Source organism: Bos taurus, chromosome 7 (assembly GCF_002263795.3).
Source record: "Bos taurus isolate L1 Dominette 01449 registration number 42190680 breed Hereford chromosome 7, ARS-UCD2.0, whole genome shotgun sequence".
NCBI lineage: Eukaryota > Metazoa > Chordata > Mammalia > Artiodactyla > Bovidae > Bos > Bos taurus.
Window position 1 is genome coordinate 85,552,775 of NC_037334.1, and position 25,615 is coordinate 85,578,389.

General features: G+C 37.9%; 1 non-coding gene across 1 annotated transcript; it reads right to left on the bottom strand.

Annotated features, from left to right (window-relative positions):
• Window positions 1–2,020: 2,020 nt before the first annotated feature.
• On the bottom strand, window positions 2,021–2,154 carry LOC112447614 (small nucleolar RNA SNORA22). The gene has a single exon (XR_003035807.1). It is a non-coding gene; the product is annotated as a small nucleolar RNA SNORA22 (small nucleolar RNA).
• Between the last annotated feature and the right edge of the window lie 23,461 nt (window positions 2,155–25,615).

Here is a 25,615-nt window from a genome sequence, read left to right on the forward strand (position 1 = left end):
GCAGGAAGCTACATTAACATAAAGTTGAAAATATTTCCAAAGTTTACACTGACACCAAGACCAATCACACCCCACTCAGTTCAAGTTGCACTGAATTGTAGATTCTGAATGCTGAAGCAAAGTGATTTCATTTATCATATTATAGTCACAAAACGAGTATTTCACAGTATCTCATATTGAAAGACACTTCACAGAATAACAGATACTTATATGAAATACTTACTTGAAAAACAAGAGATTATATATCAATTATTTTAGACATTTGAAAACTATACATGATTCTTTTCAAATAATTTATATTGGGTAAGACATGATACTTTTTATTTTATTTCTTCCTTAATTCAGGCACAGAAACTAATTATTATGATACAGAATTAATTTTCACATGATAAAATAATCAGGATTTTTTTTCCCCTAGAAATTATATTGTACTATCATGCTCTGCACCACCATTCTTAAGGTCAGGGCATCCAAGAACACATGATTGTTTCAATCATATTTGTTTGGATGAAGTGTGGTAATAACCAGATACAGATCAAGAGAGAAAGAAAGCTGGCATATTTAAAGGTTCAATATATTAACAGATCTCTGGGGAGAGAGCACAGCAGGGGCCACTCGGGAAAGCACCAGATTCTGTCACAGGCAGAGAGAAGGGGGAACTGTGGACAAGTACCTTTTTAGTGTTTTCTGTTGAAAGAAAGAGAAAGCAGGGCAAACTGACTCAGAATTGATTCAGTGTGTTTGAAACTAGCACACTCAGGATACTCATATTCAGTGACAATTAGAGCATACAGTTTCTGAGTACCTAAGGACTCCATATATCTATGAGTGAATCATACTTTGGTTAAGGGTACCTAACAGTCTCTTAGGTAGATGTTTAAAGTATCCATTTACCAAAATTAAAAGTATGATTAATACAATGATATCCCCATCCTTAAATATAATTATTGTTCTAACAAATATGAATATAATTCACATATAAATTAGAACCACAATGTATTCATGCATTTTAAATTAGCTTTTTTATCTATACTGTGAATTATTGCAAATAAAACTTCCTGTTTTTACTATTCATTTTTTGAACTTGCTTAACAAAGATGAACATGGAGTTTCTGCCTGCCACTAGAGAAAATGTAGATAATTTTGTGAAAATGTTCCAGCGTTTTTAGAAAATCTATCTCTATTATAATATTTATTAGCTGACTCTTCCTGGGTCCTCAGTGAAAAGTGTTAGTGCTCAGTCGTCTCCAACTCTTTGCAATCTTATAAACTATAGTTCTCCAGGCTCCTCTATCCATGGGATTCTCCAGGCAAGAAAACTGAAGTGGGTTGCCATGTCCTCCTCTACAGGATCTTCCTGACCCAGAGATCAAACTCATGTCTCTTAAGTCTCCTACATTGGCAGGCAGGTTCCTTATCACTAGAACCACCTGGGAAGCCCTTTTTAATGAGTAAATCTAGGTAAAGTTTTGTGACTTCATTGATATTTTCAAAGAAAAAAATTAACGTTCAGAAGACTTTTTTCTATTGTTTTCTATTCTGACTTTCATTATATTTCACTCTAATCTTCATTATTTGTTCTCATGTGTTTAATTGAGGTCCACTATCTTAAGATGGAGTCTTAGGTTATTAATTTGGGTGCCTCTTATTTTTAAAAATATAGGTATTTTAGTAATTGTTAGTTTGTTTAATGAGTTTTCTGCCTAATTTTGTAAATTCTGTAAGTATATCATATGCGGTCCTTGGGTTTCTATTTGATTAACTTTGTAGTCAGCTAATGATTGGACAGACATTTCCTTAAGTGTCCAAAAGCAGTAAGTCTCCATTTTTTACAGAGGGACTCTGTATATTTGGGAATGCCTTCAACAGTCAGGTACATTGCAATTGTGTTTTACTTTTACTTCTTGATTTCACATAACTTGAAGTTCAGTCAAGGTTGAGGAATCAGGACATTCTTAGGTCTTTCTTGAACATGTGCACAGCTATATTTACACATGAGATCTTTTTTTTTTTTTTTTTACAATGTGCTGACTTTCTGAATACATTTAAAAGGATAAATAGTCCTTTCAATGCAGAGGAAAAGAACAGACATTACTCTAGCACAGAGTCAAAGCCAAGGGAACTACAAAGCACACTTGGGTGTTCACTGTGCAATACACATGAGATTTTTAGATTCCTAGGAATATGTCAGCAAGTGAGTCAGTTCAGTCGCTTAGTCGTGTCTGACTCTTTGCGGCCCCATGAACTGCAGCACACCAGGCCTCCCTGTCCATCACCAACTCCTGGAGTTTACTTAAACTCATGTCCATTGAGTCAGTGATGCCATCCTACCATCTAATCCTCTGTTATCCCCTTCTCCTCCTGCCCTCAGTCTTTCCAAACATCAGGGTCTTTTCCAATGAGTCAGCTCTTTGCATCAGGTGGCCAAAGTATTGGAGTTTCAGCTTCAACATCAGGAATATGTCATAGCTTTTCCAAGTCCCTATGGTCATCTTTGGCCACCTCATGCGAAGAGATGACTCATTGGAAAAGACCCAGATGCTGGGAGGGATTGGGGGCAGGAGGAGAAGGGGATAACAGAGGATGAGATGGTTGGATGGCATCACTGACTCGATGGACATGAGTTTGAGTAAACTCCTGGAGTTGGTGATGGACAGGGAGGCCTGGTGTGCTGCAGTTCATGGGGTCTCAAAGAGTCGGACACGACTGAGCGACTGAACAGAACTGAACTGAATGGTCATCTTACTCCTAAACTTACGTTCTCCGCTTATTCTATTAGCTATAGTGTTAAAACATTTGTAAATGTACTGCAACCTTTCCCTTGCGACCTCAGAAGTTTTTATCACTTAGGTCAAATAACGACAGACTTTTGATTGGTGTCTTCAGGGAATTGCAAAAAACCAAATAATGAATTTTGTTTGAGAATGAAGCTCTGAAGGGGGAAAAAAAAAAAAAAGACTCCCTGCCCCATTCTTGCTCCCTCTAGTGACCAAGAATATAGCCTGTTATTTTTCAAAGCTGCTTCAGATTTAGGGCCAAAAGTGGACCTAGGGTAAATACAATGCCACACATTTGCTATTCTTTCTGACATTCAGTCACTTTTCTTGTCTAACTGATTCTTGGTTGACACAAGCCTTTGGTTAACTCTCAAAATTATAAAAAAATTTTGATTATGATAATATTTGCTCTTTTGGGGAATGTTTTTACAGTAGGGTAAATTTTCAGAGGTCCTCTCTTTGCCATTTTCCCTGCTGCTGCTGCTTAGTTGCTTCAGTTGTGTCCAACTCTGCATGACCCTAGGGATTGCAGCCTGCCAGGCTCCTATGTCCTTGGGGATTCTCTAGGCAAGAGTACTAGAGTGGGTTGCCATATACTTCCCAACAAGGCATTGTCCTCCAGGGCATCTTCCCGACCCAGGTCTCCTGCTTTGCAGGCAGATTCATTACCACTGAGCCACCAGGAAAGCCCATCATTTTCACTGGTATTACCCAATTGCTTCCTTTTTGAATTGAGAGCTAAAGGGCAACAAACTTGAATAATTTGTCCAAAAAGTAGTAAAAGTGGTGCTATTTACACAAGACCTATCCACAAAATGTGTGTGATACATAGAATTCTAAGATTATGTGCAACTACTGCCCTTCTGGCAGAAGTGTCTATGATTATTAAGAACTTTTTCTATACATATTATGTGTTAGATTCAAATTCTATACTGCTGCTAAGTCGCTTCACTAGTGTCCGACTCTGTGCGACCCCATAGATGGCAGCCCACCAGGCTCCCCGGCCTCTGGGATTCTCCAGGCAAGAACACTGGAGTGGGTTGCCATTTCCTTCTCCAATGCATGAGGTGAAAAGTGAAGGAGATGTCGCTAAGTTGTGTCGGACTCTTAACAACCCCATGGACTGCGGCCTACCAGGCTCCTCCATCCATGGGATTTTCCAGGCAAGAGTACTGGAGTGGGGTGCCATTGCCTTCTCCGAATTCTATACTATAGCTTTGATATAACATGGAATAAAACCTGCACTTTTAAAACATACCAACTTGATTATGGTTTCCCAGAAACTCAGTAAGTTTGATGAATTGTGGTTCAGGTCAGTCCAGTTCAGTTCAGTCACTCAGTCATGTCCGACTCTTTGCGACCCCATGAATTGCAGCACGCCAGGTCTCCCTGTCCATCACCAACTCCTGGAGTTCACTCAGACTCATGTCCATCGAGTCGGTGATGCCATCCAGCCATTTCATCCTCTGTCATCCCCTTCTCCTCCTGCCCCCAATCCCTCCCAGCATCAGAGTCTTTTCCAGTGAGTCAACTCTTCACATGAGGTGGCCAAAGTACTGGAGTTTCAGCTTTAGCATCATTCCTTCCAAAGAAACACAAGCTGGAATCAAGATTGCCGGGAGAAATATCAATAACCTCAGATATGCAGATGACACCACTCTTATGGCAGAAAGTGAAAAGGAACTCAAAAGCCTCTTGATGAAAGTGAAAGTGGAGAGTGAAAAAGTTGGCTTAAAGCTCAACATTCAGAAAACAAAGATCACGGCATCTGGTCCCATCACTTCATCGGAAATAGATGGGGAAACAGTGGAAACAATGTCAGACTTTATTTTTCTGGGCTCCAAAATCACTGCAGATGGTGATTGCAGCCATGAAATTAAAAGACACTTACTACTTGGAAGGAAAGTTATGACCAACCTAGATAGCATATTCAAAAGCAGAGACATTACTTGGCCAACAAAGGTCTGTCTAGTCAAGGCTATGGTTTTTCCAGTAGTTATTTATGGATGTGAGAGTTGGACTGTGAAGAAGGCTAAGCACTGAAGAATTGATGCTTCTGAACTGTGGTGTTGGAGAAGACTCTTGAGAGTCCTTTGGACTGCAAGGAGATCCAATCAGTCCATTCTGAAGGAGCTCAGCCCTGGGATTTCTTTGGAAGGAATGATGCTAAAGCTGAAACTCCAGTACTTTGGCCACCTCATGCAAAGAGTTGACTCATTGGAAAAGACTCTGATGCTGGGAGGGACTGGGGGCAGGAGGAGAAGGGGTCAACAGAGGATGAGATGGCTGGGTAGATCACTGACTCGTTGGATGTGAGTCTGAGTGAACTCCGGGAGTTGGTGATGGGCAGGGAGGCCTGGCGTGCTGTGATTCATGGGGTCACAAAGAGTCGGACATGACTGAGCGACTGAACTGAACTGAACTTCCAAAGAATACCCAGGACTGATCTCCTTTAGAATGGACTGGTTGGATCTCCTTGCAGGCCAAGGGACTCTCAAGAGTCTTCCCCAACACCACAGTTCAAAAGCGTCAATTCTTCAGGGCTCAGCTTTCTTCACAGTCCAACTCTGACATCCATAAATAACTACTGGAAAAACCATAGCCTTGACTAGACAGACCTTTGTTGGCAAAGTAATGTCTCTGCTTTTGAATATGCTATCTAGGTTGGTCATAACTTTCCTTCCAAGGAGTAAGTATCTTTTAATTTCATGCCTGCAAATTGTACAGATTCAAATAGTAGGTGGCTGTTCTGCATTCATTTGAAATGGAATTGTCTTACAAAATAAAGTGTAAAATCTTTATTTCAGTTTCCTTACTTCCCTGAAGTAGTGTATAGACTCCTTTCTGAATTGCTAGGTGTTTCTATTAAGTGTGATATCTCACAAAGATGCCTAGTCTCTATTTCCTGAAAGAAGGAGCTGGAGTATGAATACATGCTGACCTCATTTCATTTCTCTTTGATCGTTTTGGAGTCGCAAGCATTCTTTATTGCACAATAGGGAGAGCATGTGTGATGATTGAGATTGCACTGACAAGAAGAAAAAAACTCAAGTTGTGATTTCTCTTTTAAGTAAAGGCCTTTTCAAAAGATAGAAAGGATTAATAGTAATATTAGTTTTCTGGTTTCCAAAGCCTTAGACAATTCTTGACAGGAAAACTCTTTTCTATCATTTCTAAATATGAACAAAGGTCCTGAGTGTTCCTATCATTGCCAGGTAATTTATCAGTAAAAACAATGATTGCCTAGGAATATATTTAGATGGTAAAATAATTAAGATAACACATTAATAGTTAAAACATTTTAATGACTATAAATTATTCTTCATGCATTCACTTAATTTAAAAAATATTATAATTTTCATATTTAAGTACACATATTGTTGTGCTAGTATCATCAAGTCATGCAACCTCTCTTATCCTCTCTTGATTTCTCGCTCATATTTGAACATGAGCTGTTCCAAATACTGTGGATAAAAATGAATAAGCTATGTACTTTAGATTCAGGGAGTTTACATTGTAGTCTTATCAGTTCAGTTAAGTTGCTCAGTTGTGTCTGACTCTTTGCACCCCCATGAATCACCGCACACTAGGCATCCCTGTCCATCACCAACTCCCAGAGTTCACCCAGAATCACATCCATCGAGTCAGTGATGCCATCCAGCCATCTCATCCTCTGTTGTCCCCTTCTCCTCCTGCCCCCAATCCATCCCAGCATCAGTCTTTTCCAATGAGTCAACTCTTCACATGAGATGGCCAAAGTACTGGAGTTTCAGCTTTAGCATCATTCCTTCCAAAGAAATCCCAGGGCCGATCTCCTTCAGAATAGACTGGTTGGATCTGCGTGTAGTCTAAGGGACTCTCAAGAGTCTTCTCCAACACCACAGTTCAAAAGCATCAATTCTTCAGCACTCAGCTTTCTTCACAGTCCAACTTTCACATCCATACATGACCAGGCATCAATAATAAAATCATCAATTTTGAATCCTCTATTTATCTTTCAGGCTTCTCTATATCAGGTTCCCTACTAATAGCTCTTTTACATATATTTAATACCATAAATACATAAATGCATTCAATAAATAATCTTCACTTTCCATACTCCGCTTATTGCTTTGTTTTAAATAATATTTACTGAGATTTTGTGGCATGCCAACATTGAGCTAAGACACTTAAAAAAATCTTATTTAATCTTCAGAAACTCATATGAAGGTGCATATATTGTAACAATTTTCTTGATGAAGCAATTGAGCCTTAAAGAGTTTAAGTAATGGAGAAGTTAGGAATATTTTTAGCTTTGTAACAGGAAATCCATTCAACTTAGATTAAAATATATATTCTTAATAAGGACATATCTTCATGTAAACTGTTGCTGGAATTACTTTAGTGCTTCAATCATGTTAGGGTTTGGAGTTTCTTTCCTCAGTGTCAATATAGCTGTCCTAGCTCAATATATCTATTCTTTTTCAGGATGAATGACAAAAGAGGTGAAAATAGAGTTGCTTATTCCTTTTATTAGGAAAAGAAAAGTTAGAAAACCCTGAACAGTGTCTTACTTGCTTCACTTTACTAGAACTCTGTCATATTGCTTATCTTTGTTACCCTTAATTTCACAAGAGTTTGGGAAAGCACAAGTGTATAATCATAGAGGGGTTTGCAAAGGGAGAAATGATATAGAAACGGATGATTGATTAAGCAACTAAGTCAGTCACACCTACTTCATTGTCACCCACAAAACCTACATCTATAATTTTCCCAACTTTCTTAGATGTAACCACAATTTTAGCATTGGTATTTATTATTCTTGTAGATATGTTAAAACCTTTGTTATAAAAGTAAGTATTCTAAAATAATATGTGATACTATTTAAACTTTTTGTTATGTTTATAACAAAATATCACACTATACATGAGCTTTTATAACTTGATTTTGGTTTATCTTGAAATATTTTAAAAAGTCTTCCATATCTGAAACTCCAGTTCATACAGCGAAATAGTATTCTATAGTGTACATCTGAGCAGAATATATCAGGATGAACCATAAAATATTGCTCTTTTTGTAGATCAAAAACATTGTATATCATAATTTCTAATAACTTAATTTGTTAACTATCCACTGTCCTTTTGAAATATATTTAGATTGTTTTCAAACAGATTAGCTATGCATATACATATGCATATAAGTTTCTTATAAAACAAAAATTCATTTTAATTTCAGACAATTCTTACCAAAGATTATGTCTTGTCATTGGACACACAGAAAATTTTATTATTCAAATGTGTTGTTGTTTAGTTGTAAATTCATGTCCAACTCTTTGTGACCCCATGGACTGCAGCACAACAAACTCCTCTGCCCTTCTCTATCTCTTGGATTTTGCACAAATTCATGTCCACTGAGTTGGTTATGCCATCCAACTCTCATCCTTTGCTGCTCCTTTCTCCTTTTCCTCTCAGTCTACCTCCAAATCAGGGCCTTTCTCAATGAGTTGGTGCTTCGCATCAGGTAGCCAAAGTATTGGAGCATTAGCTTCAGCATCAGTCCTTCGACTGAATATTCAGGGTTGATTTCCTATAGAACTGTTTGGTTTAATGTCCTTGCCATCTGAGGGACTCTCAAGAGTCCTCTCCAGCACCAGAATTCGAAAGCATCAATTCTTCAGAGCTCGGCCTTCTTTATAATCTAGTTCTGACATCTGTACATGACTACTGTTAAGAACATAGATGTGATTATATGGACCTTTGTCAGCAAAGTGATGTTTCTGCTTTGTATTAATAATACACTGTCTAGGTTTGTCATAGCTTTCCTTCCAGGGAGTAAGCATCTTTTAATTTCATGGCTGAAGCCACTGTCCATGGTGATGGTGATTTTGGAGCTCAAGAAAATAAAATCTGTCACTGCTTCCACTTTTTTCAACCTTCTATTTGCCATGAACCGATGGGACTGGATGCCATAATTTAATATTTGTAATGTTGAGTTTCAAGTCAGCTTTTTCATTCTCCTCTTTCACCCTCATTAAGAGGCTCTTTAGTTCCTCTTCAGTTTCTGCCATTAGAGTGATATTGTCTGCATATCTAAGGTTGTTGATATTTCTCCAGGCAATCTTGATTTCAGCTTGTGATTCATCCAGTCTGGCATTTCCCTTGATGTACTCTGCATTGTTATTGTTGTTGTTGTTTAGTCACTAGGTTGTGTCCAACTGTTTGTGATCTCATAGACTGTAATGCACCAGCCTCTTCTGTCCTTGAGATTTCCCAGGCAAAAATACTGGAGTAGGTTGCCATTTCCTTCTCTGTACTCTGCACAGAAGTCAAATAAGCAGGGTAACAATAAACAGATTTATCATACTCCTGTCCCAATTTTGAACGAGTCTGTTGTTCCATGTCCAGTTCTAACTATTGCTTCATGGCCCGCATACAGGTTTCTCAGGAGACAGGTAAGGCGGTCTGTGTTGATGTGTGACTTTATAGCTCCAATTGTCACAGATGTGTTGGGCCCATTCTCTGACCTAATAGTACACCATTTTTAATATACCTGTTGGGAAGTTTTGCCTGTACATATACTAAAATATTATTTTACTGTATACCTCCTAGGGTCTTTTAACAAAACTAAGTTTAAGTTCTTTTTATTTTAGTTTTATTCCTGCTCTTAAAATAATAATATAAAATATTATATATTGTTAATTATGAAGTAGGTGCTTGCTAAGCACTATTCATGTACTTAGCCATGTAATGCAGAACCACTATGAGGTTACCTCTGCTTGAGATAAGGAATTAATAAAGCATAATGAGGTTAAGAAAATCACTCAAGGTTAATCACCTAGTAAAGCTTGGTTTGAACCTAGTAAACTTAGTAAAGCCTGAATTTGAACCAAGGCTATTAGGCTCCCCACTCTTTGTTCTCAACTATTAAGCATTACAACCCTTCACTATTTTCTTCCTCCAGTCCTGCTTATGCACTGCTTAAGTTATGCTTATACATAAATGGGCAAAAATAACCTGTAATGACAGAATGAAATAGTTGGTGTCATTATAACTTAGTTTTGTCTTTTCTAAGGTTTGATATAAATCAAATAATTATGTGTATTTTTATAGCACTCTGATTTCTTAAAGCATAAAAAAATATATAAGTTAGTTAAAATGGGTATGGTTCTGTCAGTCTGAAAGTCATGTCTGATCTTAAAACATATGTCAATGAACCAAGCACTGGCAACAAATTAGGAAAGAATACATAAATGAAAAGATAAACATTAAAAATAATTTGCCACACAGATCAAATCAATGGGGTGAAATGTACTAGTATTTAATATAGCACCCTAAATTCAGGTTAGAAAAAGCTAGCAATACGGGGGATCTAAGAAGGGAGGTAAATCAGGTTTTGAATTTATTTCAAATTTAAATGACATAGGGAATACAAGGGAATGAATAAACTAATTAATACATATCTGGAATAAATGTATAAATAAGTAAACCCACTATATACATTTATAAAGCACAAAGTTCTAGGAAGTAATCCTGCTCATCAGATTATATCTCAAAGATTATGATGAATTTCAATCACAAATTCCAAGAATTCTAACCAATTAATGTTCTACAGAAAAATAACCTGCAGTTCAAGTGCCTAGAAATCACATACCATTGGTATGTTTGCCAAAAGTAGTGATAGAAAGCATAGAAATAAGGAGGAAAAAAGATTTAATAAAGACAGAACTGAAGTCTAAACATTTGGAATACTTTTATGCAAAAGCAAAGTTAATTCATTGTTTTGTCTTCAAAGGCAAAATTAGGGAAAGAGAAAATTGAACACATTTTTCAGATGAACATGAGAATAGGCAGTGTAGCTTAGCTGATGAAATGTAACTTGTGAAAGGAGAGAGAACAATGAACACATTTTTCACTGGTGGCATGCTTCTAATATTAATTTTAGGATAATATTTTGAAATGATGAGAAAGTGTTCAAATATCTAAGGTGGAAGCACAACTCTAAAATGAATTGTTCTTTTATCAATGAATAAGTTAATACCAAGCAGATTTCACCCGCCAGTCAAGCTCCTTCCCTCCCATCACTTACAGCTAATTTACTCTTACAAAGAATGTTTATATTTTAAAACTTAGAAAATACTAAAATTGAAAGAGGTACATGGTACGTGAAAACCAGATTGAAGTTCATGAAGGCTCTGAAAGGAAAAGTAATGTCCCTTAGGTTTTTTTTTTTTTTTTTTTTTAGAATTGCTTTATAATGTAAAAAGTTTCATCCTAAGGAAAATGCAAAATTTCAATGGGACTGCTAAAGAAAGACTTTAAAACTTTAATAATATCTAGATATTAAGTGAAAAGGTCAACGAGCTTTATGTTTTGAATTGTTAACAACAAAGTATATATCATAACTTGTTAATTTTCCAAGTAAAACATGTATTCTTGATATTCTTCTTATTTTTAGGCTTCGTCTTGGAAGAGATTCTTCCATAGTTTGTTAAAAGCTGTCCTAGTTCTTTAACATAAGCTATTCAATACAGATTAAGCTTTTCTTGATAATAGAGAATCATCACTAAATATTTTTTTTTATTTACTTACTAATTTGGGGCCATTATAATGGATTTTCTTTCAATCATAACCCATAAACTTTTACCTCTCTTGTACATAGTGAGAATTTCTATAACAATTTATTTCCTCCTGCTTATCTTCTTCTGTTTGACTTGAGTAAACAAAGATACCAAAATTATAAAGTAAGGACCAGTACATTTTTAATTCTGATAAAGCAAAAGTCTGGTTCTAAGGGAGAGATTAAGGTATCAACTTTGTTGATTCAGTTATTTCACCTGTTGTTTTGTATTAGTGTCTATACTCAGTGAACTATTTAAAGATATATTTAAGTAGTTAGAAATATTATTCATGAATAAATGGACTCCACAATTTTATTTAACTATTGCCTAGTTAAAATACTTAAATGTTTGGCTGGTTAATTTAACTATCATAAATGATTCAAATGATTGCCTAATCTATTATGTATTATAGAAAAAAAAGCCTCATTTTTAATTTGAACAATAATATATTAATTTAAATTTAACACTGTATTATTTAATCCACTGTTACTAGGAATCTAATATTAACTGAACCATAATTATCCATGGTGCTTGTTAAAAATGCCAATATTGTAGGGGTTTTTGCCATACATTGACATGACTCAGCAATGGGTGTACATGTGTTCCCCATCCTAACCTCCTCTCACCTCCTTCCCCATCCCATCCCCCAGGGTCATCCCAGTGCACCAGCCCTGAGCACCCTGTCTCATGCATGGAACCTGGACTGGTGATCTGTTTCACATATGGTAATATATATGTTTCAATACTAGTCTCTCAAATCATCCCACCCTCGCCTTCTCCCACAGAGTCCAAAAGTCTGTTCTTTACATCTGTGTCTCTTTTGCTGTCTCACATACAGGGTTATCGTTACCATCTTTCTAAATTCCATGTATATGCATTGATAAACTGTGTTGGTGTTTTTCTTTCTGGCTTACTTCACTCTGTATAATAGGCTCCAGTTTCATCCACCTCATTAGAACTGATTCAAATGCATTCTTTTTAATAACTGAGTAATCTTCCATTGTGTATATGTACCACAGCTTTCTTATCCATTCGTCTGCCAATGAACATCTAGGTTGCTTCCATGTCCTAGCTATTGTAAACAGTGCTGTGATGAACAATGGGGTACACGTATCTCTTTCAATTCTGGTTTCCTCAGTGTGTATGCCCAGCAGTGGGATTGCTGGGTCGTATGGCAGTTCTATTTCCAGCTTTTAAAAGGAATCTCCACACTGTTCTCCATAGTGGCTGTACTAGTTTGCATTCCCACCAACAGTGTAAGAGGGTTCCCTTTTCTCTGCATGCTCTCCAGGATTTATTGTTTGTAGACTTTTTGATAGCAGCCATTCTGAGTGGCGTGAGATGGTACCTCATTGTGATTTTGATTTGCATTTCTCTGATAATGAGTGATGTTGTCAATGCTTTTTTACAAATCTCCCTAAGATTGGGGTTGCTAGGTCACATGGTAGTTATATTCCTAGTTTTTTTTAAAGAACCTTCATACTTTTCTCCATAGGGGCTCTATAAATTTTCATTCCCACTAACAGTTTAGGAGGGTTCTCTTTTCTCTGCACCCTCTCCGGCATTTATTGTTTACAGATTTTTTGATGAGGACCATTCTGAATGGTGTGAGGTGATACCTCACTATAGTTTTGCTTGCACTTATCTTATAATTAGTGATGTTGATCATGTTTTCATGTGCTTTTTGACCATTCGTATGTCTTCTATGGAGAAATGTCTATTTAGATTGTATGCCCACTTTTTGATTGAGTTATTTCCTTTTTTTTGATTGAGCTGTATGAGCTGTTTGTATATTTTGGAGATTAATCCCTTGGTGGTTACTTCATTTGCAAATATTTTCTCCCACTCTGAAGGTTTTTTGTTTTATTTATGGCTTCCTTTGTTGTGCAAAAGGTTTTAAGTGTACTTAGATCTATCTTATTTTTGTTTTTATTTTCATTATTTTAGAAGGTGGATCAAACACACATACACACACCCTGCCTGCCCCTCCCCCCTGCCCCCCCAAAAAAAACTACCATATGATACAGCAATCTCACTCATGGTCATATACCCAGAGACCCCATAATCTCAAAGGATATATGCACCCATATGTTCATGGCATCATTATTTACAATAGCCAGAACATAAAAGGAACATAAATGTCCATCAATAGAGGAATGGATATACAAGATGTGGTCATGCATACAGTGGAGTACATATATACAGTGAGGTATGTATTACTCATTGTGAATATGTACTAAGTCACTTCAGTCGTGTCCAACTCTTTGTGGCCCTATGGACTGTAGCCCACCTGGCTCCTCCACCCATAGAATTCTCCAGGCAAGAATACCAGAGTGGGTAAGCCATGCCCTCCTCCAGGGATCTTCCCGACCCAGGGTTGAACCGATGTCTACTGTGACTCCTGCAGTGCATATGGAATCTTTACTGCTGAGCCACTGGGGATGCCCTATATTACTCAGTACTTGGCCACTAAATGGAACAAAACAATGCCATTTGCAGCAACATGGATGGAGCTAAAGGTTGTCATACAGAGTGAGGTTAAGTCAGATAGAAGACAAATATCATATGATATTGTTTATATATGGACTCACTTAAAAAGGGTACAAATGAACATTTAGCAAACAGAAGTAGAGTCATGGATGTAGACAAGAAACTTATCATTACCAAGGGGTAAGAAGGGAGAGACAAATTGATGTCTATACTCGATGATATATAAAATAGATAAAATGATAAGAATCTGCTGTATAGCACAGGAAACTACTCAATACTCTGTAATGTCTTATATGGGAAAAGAATCTAAAAGAGGAGTGGATATATGTGTTATTGTTGTTGTTGAGTTACAAGTCATGTCTGACTCTTTGTGACCAGATGGAATGTAGCATGACAGGTTCCTCTGTCCTCCACTATCTCCTGGAGTTTGCTCAAGTTCATGTCCATTGAGTTAATGTACTATCTAACCATCTCATCCTTTTCCTCCCCCTTCTCCTTTGCCTTCAGTCTTTCCTAACATCGAGGTCTTTGCCAATTTGTTGGCTCTTCACATCAGGGGGTCAATGTATTAGAGACTCATCTTCAGCAACAGTCCTTTCAGTGAATATTGAGGGCTGATTTCTTTTAGGATTGACTGGTTTGATTTCCTTGCAGTCCAAAGGACTCTCAAGAATCTTCTCCAGCACCATAATTCAAAAGCATCAATTCTTCGGAGCTTGGTCTTCTTTACAGTCCAACCCCAACATCATACATGACTACTGGCAATACCATTGTCAGCAAAGCGATGTCTCTGCTTTGTATTAATAATGCACTGTCTAGGTTTCTCATAGCTTTCTTTCCAAGGAGCAAGCGTCTTTTAATTTAATGGCTGCAGTCACTGTCCATGGTGATTTTGGAGCTCACAAAAATAAAATCTGTCACTGCCTCCACTTTTTCCAACTCTATTTGCCCTGAAGTAATGGGACAGGATGCCCAGATCTTAGGCTTTGTAATGTTAAGTTTCAGGCAGCTTTTTTACTCTCCTCTTTCACAGTCATCAAGAGGCTCTTTGGTTCCCTTTAGCTTTCTGCCATTAGAGTGGTATCATCTGCATATCTCAGGTTGTTGATATTTCACCCCACAATCTTGATTCCAATTTGTACTCTGTATATAATTCAAATAAGCATGGTGACAATATACAGCCTTAACATATGCCTTTCCCAATTTTGAACCAATCAGTTGTTCCATGTCCAGTTCTAACTGTTACTTCTTAACTCGCACACAGATTTCTCTCCATGATCCAACAAATGTTGGCAATTTGATCTCTGGTTCCTCTGCCTCTTCAAAACTCAGCGTGTATACTTGGAAGTCCTAGGTTCCTGGGCTCCTGCTGAAGCCTGGCTTGAAAGATTTTGTGCATAACTTTGTTACTATGGGCAATGAGTGCTATTATATGGTAGCTTGAACATTCTTTGGCTTTATTCTTCTATGTGATTAGAATGAAAACATCTTTTCCAGGCCTGTGGCCATTGTTGTATTTTCCGTATTTGCTGACACATGGAGTGCAGCACTTTCACAGCACCATCTTTTTAGATTTGAAATAACTCAGCTGGAATTCTGTCTCCTCCACTAGTTTGTTCATTTTAATGCTTTATAAGGTCCACTTGACTTCACACCCCACGATGTTTGTCTCTAATTGAGTGACCACACCACTGTGGTCATCTAGGCCATTAAGATAATTTGTGTACAGTTCTTCTGTGTATTCTTGCCACCTCTTCTAATCTCTTTTTCTTCTGCTAGGTCCTTACAGTTTCTGTCCTTTATTATGCTCATCTTTGCATGAAATATTCTCTTGAAATCTCTGATTTTCTAAAAGAGATCGCCAGTATTTCCCATTCTATTGTTTTCCTCTATTTCTTTGCATTGTTCAATTAAGAAGGCTTTCTTATTTCTCCTCGCTAATCTCTGGAACTCTACATTCAATTGAGTATATCTTTTCCTTTTCCACTTGCCTTTTGCTTCTCTTCTTTTCTCAGCTATTTGTAATTTCTCAGATAACCACTTTGCCTTCTTAACTTTCTTTTTCTTATGGATACTTTTGGTCACTGCCTCCTGTTAATATTCAGGACTTCAGTCCATAGTTCTCAAGGCATTCTGTCTACCAGACCTAATCCCCAAATCTATCTGTCACTAGGTTACAGCTTGGGGTAGATTTTTTTAATTAATTAATTAATTTTAATGGAGAATAATTACTTTATGATATTGTGATGATTTTTGCCTTACATCAACTCAAATTGGCCATAGTTATACATGTGTCCTCCCCCGTCCAGAAACGCCATCCCACCTCCCTCTCCATCCTACTCCTCTGGGCTGTTCCAGCAAAGCCTTTGGGTGACTTGCTTGTCTCATCGAACTTGCACCAGTCATCTGTAAGATTGCTGGGAGAAATATCAATAACCTCAGATATGCAGATGACACCACCCTTATGGCAAAAAGTAAGAGGAACTAAAAAGCCTCTTGAGGAAAGTGAAAGTGGAGAGTGAAAAAATTGGCTTAAAGCTCAACATTCAGAAAACGAAGATCATGGCATCCGGTCCCATCACTTCATGGGAAATAGACGGGGAAACAGTGGAAACAGTGTCAGATTTTATTTTTCTGGGCTCCAAAATCACTGCAGATGGTGACTGCAGCCATGAAATTAAAAGATACTTACTCCTTGGAAGGAAAGTTATGTCCAACCTAGATAGCATATTCAAAAGCAGAGACATCACTTTGCCAACAAAGGTCCATCTAATCAAGGCTATGGTTTTTCCTGTGGTCATGTACAGATGTGAGAGTTGGACTGTGAAGAAGGCTGAGCGCTGAAGAATTGATGCTTTGGAACTGTGATGTTGGAGAAGACTCTTGAGAGTCCTTTGAACTGCAAGGAGAGCCAACCAGTCTATTCTGAAGGAGATCAGCCCTGGGATTTCTTTGGAAGGAATGATGCTGAAGCTGAAACTCCAGTACTTTGGCCACCTTATGCGAAGAGTTGACTCATTGGAAAAGACTCTGATGCTGGGAGGGATTGGGGGCAGGAGGAGAAGGGGATGACAGAGGATGAGATGGCTGAATGGCATCACTGACTTGATGGACGTGAGTCTGAGTGAACTCCGGGAGTTGGTGATGGACAGGGAGGCCTGGCGTGCTGCGATTCATGAGGTCGCGAAGAGTCAGACACGACTGAGTGACTGAACTGAACTGAACTGAACTGAATATACATATTTCAATGATGTTCTCTCAAATCATCCCACCTTTGCCTTCTCCCGCTGAGTCCAAAAGTCTGTTCTTTACATCAGTGTTTCCTTTGCTGTCTTACATGTAGGATGATTGGTACCATCTTTCTAAATTCCATATATATCACCAGGGTTGGGGGAGCCTGGTGGGTTGCCGTCTATGGAGTTGCACAGAGTCGGACACGACTGAAGCGACAGCAGCAGCAGCAGCAGCATACAGTATTTGTCCTTCTCTTTCTGACTTACTTCACTCTGTATAATAGGCTCCAGGTTCATCCACCTCATTAGAACTGATTCAAGTGCATTCCACTTTATAGCTAAGTAATCCATTGTGTATATATACCATGAGTTCCTTACCAATCATCTGCTGATGGACATCTAGCTTGCTTCCATGTCCTAGCTATTGCAATAGTGCTGCAAAGAATGTTGGGGTACATGTGTATCTTTCAATTCTGGTTTCCTCAGTATGTATGCCCAGCAGTGGGATTGCTGCATCCTATGGCAGTTCTATTCCAAGTGTTTTTTTAAGGAATCTCCACACTACTCTCCATAGTGGCTATACCAGTTTGCATTCCCACCAACAGTGTAAGACATTTCCCTTTTTTCCACATCCTCTCCAGCATTTACTGTTTGTAGAATTTTTGATGATGGCCATTCTGACCAGTGTGAGATAATAGCTCATTGTGAGTTTGATATGCAATTCTCTAATAAGGGGCAAAGTTGAGCATCTTTTCATGTGTTTATTAGCCATCTATATGTCTCATTGGAGAAATGTCTGTTAGGTCTTTTGCCCACTTTTGATTGGGTTGTTCCTTTATATCTGGTATTAAGCTGCATGAGCTGCTTGTATATTTTGGAGATTAATTCTGTCAGTTTTTTTCTTTTACTATTATTTTATCCCATTTTGAGGGTTGTCTTTTCACCTTGCTTAGAGTTTCCATCATTGTGCAAAACCTTTTAAGTTTAATTCAGTCCCACTTGTTTATTTTTGTTTTTATTTCCATTACTCTGGGAGGTGGTTCATAGAGGATCTTGCTGTGATTTATGTCAGAGAGTGTTCTGCCTGTTTTCCTCTAAGAGTTTTAAAGTTTCTGGTCTTATATTTAGGTCTTTAATCCATTTTGAGTTTATTTTGTGTATGGTATTAGAAAGCGTTCTAGTTTCATTCTTTGTAGTTGACCAGTTTTTCCAGCACCACTTGTTAAAGAGACTGTCTTTAGATTTTTAATATGCTGTGAGAACAAAGTGGAGGCTGCAAGTCAGTAAAGAAGCTAATTTTAGGTCTTGGGATTCTAAAAGAAGAAATTTATCCAACATGGAAATAGAAACAGCAGGACCTGAGGACTGAAAAGAATGTGAAATATGAGGAGACTTAAGAGTTTGCATCCAACAAGACAAAATGTTACATAGAATTTGAGTATAATGCTGAATAAGATGGTCATTGAATTTGTTATGGTATTATTTGCTACCTTGAGAGTATTTTTAGTAGACAAATTCAAAACCAGATTTTGAGACTCTGAGAAAGGGTAAAGAAACAGCAGCAACAAAAATGATTTATCTTTCATGTTACTGAGCAGCAATGGAAATAAAGATAAAATAGCAATTTATAAAATTAAGCAATCAAAGAGTAAGAAGAGTTGTACCTGTGTGTTTCTGCTTTTTCAGGTTCGTGATTAGCTGGTTTTCCTCCAATGCAACAGGTATATCCCACAAGGGGAAACATATTCCAATAGTTAAAATTGAAATTAGGGTTAATATCAAAATTTTCAGTTGAATTCAGTTCAGTCACTCAATCACATCTGACTCTTTGCAACCCCATGGACTGTGCACATCAGGCTTCCCTGTCCATCACCAACTCCCAGAGTTTACCCAAACTCATGTCCATTGAGTCAGTGATGCCAACAAACCATCTCATCTTCTACCATCCCCTTCTTCTCTCTCCTGCCTTCAATCTTTCCCAGCATCAGGGTCTTTTCCAATGAGTCGGCTCTTTGCATCAGGTGGCCAGAGTATTGGAGTTTCAGCTTCAACATCAATCTTACCAATGAACACTCAAGACTGTTCTCCTTTAGGATGGACTGGTTGGATCTCTTTGCAGTCCAAGGGACTCTCAAGAGTCTTCTCCAACACCACAGTTCAAAAGCATCAAGTCTTCTCTGTTCAGCTTTCTTTATAGTCCAACTCTCACATCCATACATGACCACTGGAAAAACCATAGCCTTGACTAGACAGACCTTTGTCGACAAAGTAATGTCTCTGCTTTTGAATATGTTATCTAGGTTGGTCATAACTTTCCTTCCAAGGAGTAAGTGTCTTTTAATTTCATGGCTGCAGTCACCATCTGCAGTGATTTTGGAGCCCCCCAAAATAAAATCTGCCACTGTTTCCACTGTTTCCCCATCTATTTCCCATGAAGTGATGGGACCGGATGACATGATCTTTGTTTTCCGGATGTTGAGCTTTAAGCCAACTTTTTCACTCTCCTCTTTCACTTTCATCAAGAGGCTAAGCAAATTATGGTTCTAATTAACAATGATACTAATTTTAATTTTTTTTCTTAGATGCCTTTGGAGTATTTGACACAAGTTATCACTTGTTTGCAAAAAGGTCTGGCAATTTAAAACAAGAAAATTCCAAGAATTTCCATAAACAAATGTTTGTATCTAAGTAATATAAAAGACTTCTTTTAAATTTTAATTGCCTACATATATAATCAAATTTTCTCTAGATAATATGGTTTTAAGTTTGAAAGATTATATTAAAATGACAATAAATAAATGCACTGTGCTGATCTGTAAAATGCACAGTGTTTCGCAGGCATCTGTCACCTGAACAGGTTTATACCATAGATTTGGAGAATGAATACCAAAGTCAAGAAAATAAATATAGAGTAATACTTGTGGCAAGGTGAGATACAGAAGATGTCTGGAAGAAATGGGAATTAAAAAGACAGGTGAGAGACTTTTAGTCCTAGAAAAACTGATGCTGAATTAACTTCTCTTGGTACAGGAGAGGAAAAAAAAAATTACTGATATCTGGGATTTTTCCTATTGTCTAAATGACTCTGTTGCTATTACCAAGCCATCTTCCTTTTTAAGTAGTCCACGTAAGACTCTTTGTCTCTGCCAATGGCCAGCACCTTTCTTTGTATAGCAGTATGGTGCAAGTAGCAGTGGAGGTGGTGGAATTCCAGTTGAGCTATATAAAATCCTAAAAGATGATGCCGTTAAAGTGCTTCACTCAATATGCTAATAAAATCTGGAAGACACTGATGTATAGAACAGTCTTATGGACTCTGTGGGAGAGGGAGAGGGTGGGAAGATTTGGGAGAATGGCAATGAAACATGTAAAATATCATGTAGGAAACGAGTTGCCAGTCCAGGTTCGATGCATGATGCTGGATGCTTGGGGCTGGTGCACTGGGACGGCCCAGAGGGATGGTATGGGGAGGGAGGAGGGAGGAGGGTTCGGGATGGGGAGCACATGTATACCTGTGGTGGATTCATTTTGATATTTGGCAAAACTAATACAATTATGTAAAGTTTAAAAATAAAATAAAATTAGAGAAAAAAAAATAAATAAAATAAAATCTGGAAAAGTAAGCAATGGCCACTGGACTGGAAAAGGTCAGTTTTCATTCCAATCCCAAAGAAAGGTAACATCAAAGAATGTTCAAATGGCAATACAACTGTGGTCGTTTCACATGCTAGGAAGGTAATGGCCAAAATCCTTCAAGTTTGGCTTTAACAAAACATGAAATAAGACAGAAGTACAAACTGAATTTATAAAAGGCAGAAGAACCAGGGATCAAATTGCCAACATTCGTTGGATCATAGGAAAAGCAAGAGAAGTCCAGAAAAACATCTACTTCTCCTTCACTGACTTCACTAAAGCCTCTGACTGTGTGGATCACAATAAACAGTGGGAAATTCTCAAAGATATGGGAATATCAGAACACCTACACCTTACCTGTCTCCTGAAAAATCTGTATGCAGGTCAAGAAGCAACAGTTAAAACGAGACATAAAACAACAGACTGGTTCCAAATAGGGAAAGGAATACATCAAGGCTGCATATTGTCACCCTGCTTGTTTAGCTTCTATCCAGAGTACCTCATGCAAAATATCAGGCTGGATGAATCACAAGCTGGGATGAAGACTGCCAGGAGAAATAGCAACAACCTCAGATATACAGATGATGCCATCCTAATGGCAGAAAGCAAAGAGAAACTAAAGTCTCTTGATGAAGGTGAAAAAGGAGTGTGAAAAAGTTGGCTTAAAACTCAACATACAAAAAACTAAAATCATGCAATGTGTCCCCATCACATCATGGCAAACAGATCAGGGAAAAATGGAAACAGTGGTAGATTTCCTTTTCTTGGGCAATCCTAAAGGAAAGCAACCCTGAATATTCACTGGAAGGATTGATGCTGAAGCTGAAGTTTCAGTAATTTGGCCACCTGATGTAAAGAGTCAACTCATTGGGAAAGACCCTAATGCTGGGAAAGATTGAGGGCAAGAGAAGAGGAGGGTGGCAGAGGATGAGAAGGTTAGATAACATCACCGACTAAACGGACATGAGTTTAAGCAAAATCTGAGAGATAGTGAAGGACAGGAAGACTGACATGCTGAAATTCATGGGGTCACAAAGAATCAGACACAACTAAGTGACTGAACAACAAATTAATAAAATATATAAAGCTTACACTTTTTCTCCAGGTTGCAGTTTGTTTTATTTATAAAATGAAAAGCTTTAAAAAATGACCTCTAGGGATATTTCCAGGTCTAAAATAGTGTGATGTTAATTACAAAACACAGTATTTTCACAGTATAATATCTTAAGAAGAAAAAAAAATGCTGATCCATTTTTAGGTTGATTAAAATTAAAATACATTTTACTAATGGTGGTAGTTTAGTTGCTACATCGTGTGTGACTTTTGTGACCCCATGTATTTTAGCCCCCAGGCTCCTCTGTCCATGGGATTTTCTAGGCAAGAATTCTTCAGTGGATTGCCATTTTCTTCTCCAGGGGATCTTCCCAACCCAGGGATCAAACCTGGGTCTCCTGCACTGCAGGAAGACTCCTTACCTACTGAGCTACTCTGTAGGGATTTTTTTTTTTTTTAACTAATAAACAATGATTTATTTGTATTTTTCTATATTAACTCCAGCACATTTAAATCATATTTTGAAATTCAAGATATGACTTAAAACTAGCCTTCTGCATAAACTGGATTCTCCTCGTGGGCCTCACTAGAAAAAATGAATTAAAAATTAATATTTTATAACATTATTAATACACATGTATCATTTAAGGCAGAGCACCAAAGTACGTTGTTTTCACTTACAAATTATCCCATTAATTTTACAAACATGAAAATGCAGTTTATAAAATTATTTGTGTACTGAACCCTTAATCCAAAGGGGGGCAAAGTCAATTTATTATCCCATCAGTGCTCTTAATTTAAAATATTTATTTCAACTTTGATGCTTAGTATATATCCTCTGTATCTGGTTCCTATTACTGCTGTAACAAACCACCAAAAGCCAGTGGCTTAAAGTAACAGACATTTGCTTCTTTATGATTCTGGAGACCACAGTCAAAAATGAATCTTAGGAGGCAAAAATCAAAGTGCCAGCAGGATTGTTCCTTCAGAAGCTCTGGGGAGAATCCTTCCTTGACTCTTCCAGCTTCAGGCAAGTGTAGGCACTCTTTTTCAGTCCAGTCTCTGCCTCTGTTGTCACATGGCTGTCTTTTCTATCTCAAATATCCCTCTCAGTTCAGTTCAGCTGCTCAGTCGTGACTGACTCTTTGTCACCCCATGGACTGCAGCACAACAGCCCTCCCTGTCAATCACCAATTCCCAGAGTTTACTCAAACTCATATCCACTGCATCGGTGATGCCATCCAACTATTTCATCCTCTGGGGCCCCCTTCTCCTCCCGCCTTCAATCTTTCCCAGTTAGGGTCTTTTCCAATGAGTCGGTTCTTTGCATCAGGTGGCCAAAGTATTGGAGTTTCAGCTTCAGCATCAGTCCTTCCAATGAATATTAGGACTGATCTCCTTTAGGATGGACTGGTTGGATCTCCATGAAGTCCAAGGGACTCTCAAGAATCTTCTCCAACACCACAGTTCAAAAGCATCAATTCTTCAGCACTCAGCTTTCCTTATATTCCAACTCTCACATCTACAAATGACTATTGGAAAAAATATAGGTTTGACTAGATGGACCTCTGTTTGTGTATTGCCACCCTGCTTATTTAACTTATATGCAGAGTACATCATGCAAAATGCTAGGCTGAATGAAACACAAGCTGGAATCAAGATTGCCAGGAGAAATATCAATAACCTCAGATTCGCAGAGGACAGTACCCTTATGGCAGAAAGTGAAGAAGAATTAAAGAGTCTCTTGATGAAAGTGAAAGAGAAGAGTGAAAAAGTTGGCTTAAAACTCAACATTCAGCAAACTAAGATGATGGCATCTGATCCCATCATTTCATGGCAAAAATAGATGGGGAAACAATGGAAATAGTGAGAGACTTTATTTTGGGGAGCTCCAGAATCACTGCAGATGGTGACTGCAGCCATGAAATTAAAAGATATTTGCTCTTTGGAAGAAATGCTATGAACAACCTAGACAGCATATTAAAAAGCAGAGACATTACTTTACCAAATATCCTTCTGGGTGCCTATTACAAGGACACTTACTATTGGATCACACCTGGTCAATCCAGATGAGTCTCCACATGTCAAGGTCCTAACAAAATATACCTGCAAAGTCTTTCCCCGCCTCATATAAGCTAATATTTTAGGGATTAGGACTTGGGAAGGATCATTTTCAGCACACCACATTTACTTTCATAGAAATTAGAGTTTATTTCATCAAGTACAACACTAATTTACAATCCACATAATAATGAATCTGACCTCCCAGACAACTGCCGGCTAGTTACACATGAATCTGAGCTTCTTATAAACTGAGTGAGTGTTGACAGTTTGGTATATTTTGGGTCACTATATTTTATGTAGGGCTTCCCTAGTGGCTCAGATGGTGGTGAATCCACCAGTAAGGCATAAGACCTGGGTTTGATCCCTGGGTTGTGAAGATTCCTTGGATATATAGTATGCATCCTTCAGAAAATGAATCGAGATCAATTTTCCTTTCTGGCTTAAAGTATTGTTTTAGATTATAAATTCTTAATGGGAAGAAATGTATAATAATAGTGCATTTCTAGGAGTGATTCGGAGAAGGCAATGGCACCCCACTCCAGTACTCTTGCCTGGAAAATCCCATGGATGGAGGAGCCTGGTAGGCTGCAGTCTATGAGGTTGCTAAGAGTTGGACATGACTGAGCAACTTCACTTTCACTTTTCACTTTCATGCATTGGAGAAGGAAATGGCAACCCACTCTAGTGTTCTTGCCTGGAGAATCCCAGGGACGGGGGAACCTGGTGGGCTTCCATTTATGGAGTCGCACAGAGTTAGACATGACTGAAGCGACTTAGCAGCAGCAGCAGCAGGAGTGATTAATTCACCGTGAAGTATATGATGACATATCATACATATATATTTTATTCTGTTTCATGGAGAATGAACCATCCATGCCTCTGAAAATAAACAGGTGTCATGTACAACAAGACTGTCTGCTTATGAAACTTTTATCCTTGCTTGTAAAGTGCTCAGGGAGGGCGGGACAGGGTAAACTATTTCAGATCCTGTAACAGTAAGAAAATGTCAGAGCAAGCCATAATACAATGTGGAACAAACAAATAGGTAAGAATTAGAATTGTGAGGCTAAAATATATATATATATATATTTAATTTTGAAATTCCCATCCAATGGATTATTAAGAAGTCATGTGAATCCCTGCTCTAAGGCTACTGTGAATTTTTAGCAATTCTTAGTTGACAGGAAGGTGGTTCCACATACACAGAGTGACATTTTAATAGACTTAATGTGGCTTGTTGATAGATAGAGGGAGAGGAAGAGGCCCAGGAAAAAAGAGGAGGAAGAGGCCCAGGAAAAAAAGAGAGAAAGACAGGGAAAAGAGAAATTAGAGCAGTTTTACTTATCTTAGATTTATTCACTTTTAACATGGTCACTTAGAGTAAATGACCAGCAATATTTATAAACACAGAATCCCTAAATACACACAGAAATGTAAACATTAGTATTTTCCATGAAACTTCTTCTCAGAGGGGCATTTCTTTTCCTGACCACCTTACCCACATTTCAAACCCCTTTTCTCAACATTTTACATTCCCATATTTTAACTTTTGCTATGATCACTGTATAACATCCCACATATATGACTTTAAGTTTCATTTAAATGCTAAGAGCCATTTGGGTTTCCCAGGTGGCACTAGTGGTAAAGAACTCACTTGCTAATGCAGGAGACTTAAGAGACAAGGGTTCAATCTATGGGTTGGGAAGATCCCCAGAAGGAGGGCATGGCAGCGCACTTCAATATTCTTGCTTGGAGAATCCCATGGACAG